Source organism: Mesocricetus auratus, unplaced genomic scaffold (genome assembly GCF_017639785.1).
Source record: "Mesocricetus auratus isolate SY011 unplaced genomic scaffold, BCM_Maur_2.0 Super-Scaffold_100009, whole genome shotgun sequence".
NCBI classification, from domain to species: domain Eukaryota; kingdom Metazoa; phylum Chordata; class Mammalia; order Rodentia; family Cricetidae; genus Mesocricetus; species Mesocricetus auratus.
Genome location: NW_024429193.1, coordinates 9,270,433 through 9,274,224, shown reverse-complemented (window position 1 = coordinate 9,274,224; position 3,792 = coordinate 9,270,433).

Sequence of the window (3,792 nt, the reverse complement as noted above, 5' to 3'; positions counted from 1 at the left end):
TAATTGTGTGTGAGTGTGTGTGTGTGTGTGTGTGTGTGTAGGCCATATGTACATGTGAAAATTAGAAGACAACTCATAGGAGTCCATTCTGTCTATCCACCCTGTAGTTCATGGACATTGCTCTCAGCTAGTCAGGCTTCATAGAAAACTCCGTGATCTGCTGATGCTAGTTGGCAGTTCATGAGTATGAGTGTTTGTGAGCATGTCTGTTTGTGCACAGTCTGAGGGGAGGGCTTGTGGAGGACCTCTTTAAGTTGCAGATAGCTGTGAGTTGCCATGTTGATGCTGGGAACCGAACTGGAACCCTTTCAAGAGCAGTACATGCTTATAGATACAGATGCATCTCTCCAGCCCCTCATTGCTCACTAGCGAATAATTGTAAACACAACTTGTTAATGAAAAAGGCTTCTGAAATAAACTTTTAATGAAATAATATTATGGAAATACTTTGAAGATAGTAATATTATCTTCACAGATTACATAACTAAGTATTTACAGTCTGTAGTGCTCTGAATATTTATGTCACAAAAAGAAGAGAAATCTTAGGATGCTGTGAATTGCACATAAATAACTGTAATGCTATTTTTCTCCAAGATTATTTTGGCATTGGGGTAAAGAGACTAATGATAACAAGAGCTACCCATCCTTAAGAAAATGCGTGGTCTCTTACCAGATTCACACGACCACGCTGAGTTGATTTTAGACTTTAAGCTCAGTTTTTCTCAAATTGGAAGCTAGGAAACCTTTATTCAAAATAATTTGGATTGGATGCTTAGAAATGAATACAAATTGCCTTATTAAGGAAAACGGCTAGTTTTTTTTCTTCTAGAATTTAAGCCTGATGTGGAATGTACAGAAGGTCAATGCAAAAATCTACCTGAAAGAGCAGAAGTGCTTTAAATGAGTATTATTGACAGTACACATGCATTCTAAATGCATCAGGAGACAATGCTATTTTGCCTCACTCCTTTCTATGCCCGCGCAACCACAATTAAAACCATAGCCATATGTGTGCCTGGAAGATCAATTCTTAAAACCTATGATTTTTTTTTCCAACAGTGTCTGACCATTAGGGAGCAACAACACCCTTGTAGTTGCCAGGGAAACAATGACAGGACTCAAGCCAGGAATCAATTATATATACTAAGGAGGCTGTTGCATATCTTTGTTTTCTGGGAAGAGAACAGGTGTTTAATAATTTACATAAATTATGCAAAATCTGAAGCATTTACAGTAACTAGACACTTAGCAACAGACATGAATGAGGAAGTAAATTGGCTGTTGATGTCCCTTACTACAGCCTTGCCTGTTCATGCTGCTGACGATTCTGAGTCTGTCAGCATTTTCATTAACACTGCTTGTCATAGAGTTACCTTTCAAGCCTAACTTCTCCTGCAGATGGTTTTCAAAAGTTCAAAGTAGGTACAGCCATTTTCTAGTAATCTATCTTATTTCTAGATTAAGTATTTTAGGTGCATAAAAACATAATTTGAATTATTTTTTAACATATTGAAACAAGGTTGTAATGGAATAAATATTTTTTGTGCAGCCAATACTTAGAAATGCCTCTAATCCAAAAAAATGTCCTCTGAAGATCATTCAAAAACCTGTGAGATAAATTGGAATCTTTTCACAATCCTATGTGAGCTGTATGAAGGTTTCATCTGGAGACACTAATACAGTTCCTGGAAGGATAAAAAGTTCATGATTTATGATCAACAAGCATTTTCTTCTTATATTTGGAGATTTTTCACCAGGGAGTAAAAAGACTACAACTGAGTATCTGACTAAAATAAGCAGCCAGACTAGTTAGAAAATAAAACATGGGCACTTGTAACAACACATAAAAGTGACAGCTATGTGTTTCTACATCTTGTGTTGGCGTGGCAATAGAACTCTGAATTAACTGTCATGTTAAAAAGTTACATCTCTACAGAGGTTTCCCCCATTGTGTAAGAAAAAAAAGTTTGGTTTCTAAGTAGTTAACTAACATATGAACTGTTAAAGAATAACATCACAGTTAATGCATGCCACCGATTCTTGCCAGATACTTCAGAGCCTTCTAAAGCCTCTGTAATAAGCTCCTACCAATAAGGCATTTTGATTATAGTTCCCTTAGCACTATATGCTTGGGACAAACATGCGTTCTAGAGCCTGAAGATTTAAACTCACTTTTCCAAACTGAAACCCTAGATAAGTGCAAGCCACCCTGCTTGCGTCAGTGGAACTAATGCAGTTCATCAGTGGGGACAAATCTACCACCGTGGTGACTAGTCTCATTTCTAATCCATAGCTGCGAATCACACAAAGGTTAATATAGCTAGGAATTGCTACACACTTCTCCAAGCCTTTCATTTTCCCAGACTTGATACCTCCTTCCTTCCCTCCAATTTAACTAAATTTCTTGTTTCCCTTTTCAATGGAAAAAAAGAAAGAAAAAGCACAAAAAGCATTCATAAAATTGGTATTATCCATTATACCCATTTGCTTGTGCCATTCTGCACTCATACAATTTTCAGCACAGTATGTAAGTGAAAACCTTGTAACATCATAAGGTAATATGTTCTTGACCATGATAAATTCACATGTACAGTGCTTCTTTGGGTTCCAATACCAGGAAGCCCCTCAGTGATCACTGATGCCTGGTTTTATAACTTCTCTTAGATGGTAGCCTAGTTTCCTTTCTACTGCTGTGATTAAACACCTACAAAAATCAACCAATGCAGGAGAGTTTATTTTTGCCCAGAATTCCTGCAATCTAGCTCTTTGGTCTGTTACTGCAGGGGTTCATAGAATCATAGACTTGAGACAGCTTATACTGCATCTACAGTTAAGAGCAGAAAGTAGTGTGCACTCAGCTCTTACAGACCTCCATTCTTATATAGTTTATGACCCCAAGCATAGGGAGTAGTGCTATCTACAATGAACTGTATCTTCTTACGCCAATTCACTTAACTAAAACATTTCCCCACATATATATCGGGCCAATCCAATGGAAACACCCTCTGCTTGCAGGGTTCTTCTCAAGTGACTCCATTCTGGCTTTTGTCAAGTTGACAATGAAAAGAAGACATCATGAATACCAACATTTGTGGATGCCAGAAGCTTTCGTGTGAGATGGTTGCATGTTGTCTTCCCATATCCTCTTGCCTTTAAATCATTTCTAGACTATTTGTAATTCTTCATTTAATATAAATGCTGTGTATGAAATTATTATACTGTATTGCTTAGGTAATAATGTTAAGAAAAGGTTGGTACATGTTCAATCTGTGCGTTTTCTGTTCACATCTTTTTTTTCTAGGATTTACTGTATATCTGACCAAGTCTAGACATACATTCATATTTATTTAAGCCATAAAATGCCAAAAACATTTCTTTTGTGCCATCACTGACAAGCGTTCTTTTGTAACAACAGTAAAAGTTATTATTAAGTCATGACAACCCATTTCTTCTTTTCTCATCTTTATTTAATCTAATTATATAAGATATATTCTGCTACTCCAACAATCTGCTCTCCTTATTTCAATTAACTCTAAACACAACTTTTGACTCTTGGTGCTCTTCGACCCAGTTGATCATTTTCTCTGTGGCACAGTCATCATTGAGGTTATTAAACCACACTAAACTTCCTGCAATCTAGCTTTTATGTTTACAGAGCCAGTTCTTACCTTTTTTAGTTTCTTGATGTTGGAGTGGATGATATCAATTATCTTCTGTATGAATCCTCACTCCTTTGCTGATCTTATTTAGTCTTCAAATAAAATACGTGTTGACGATGTCTGCATTTACACC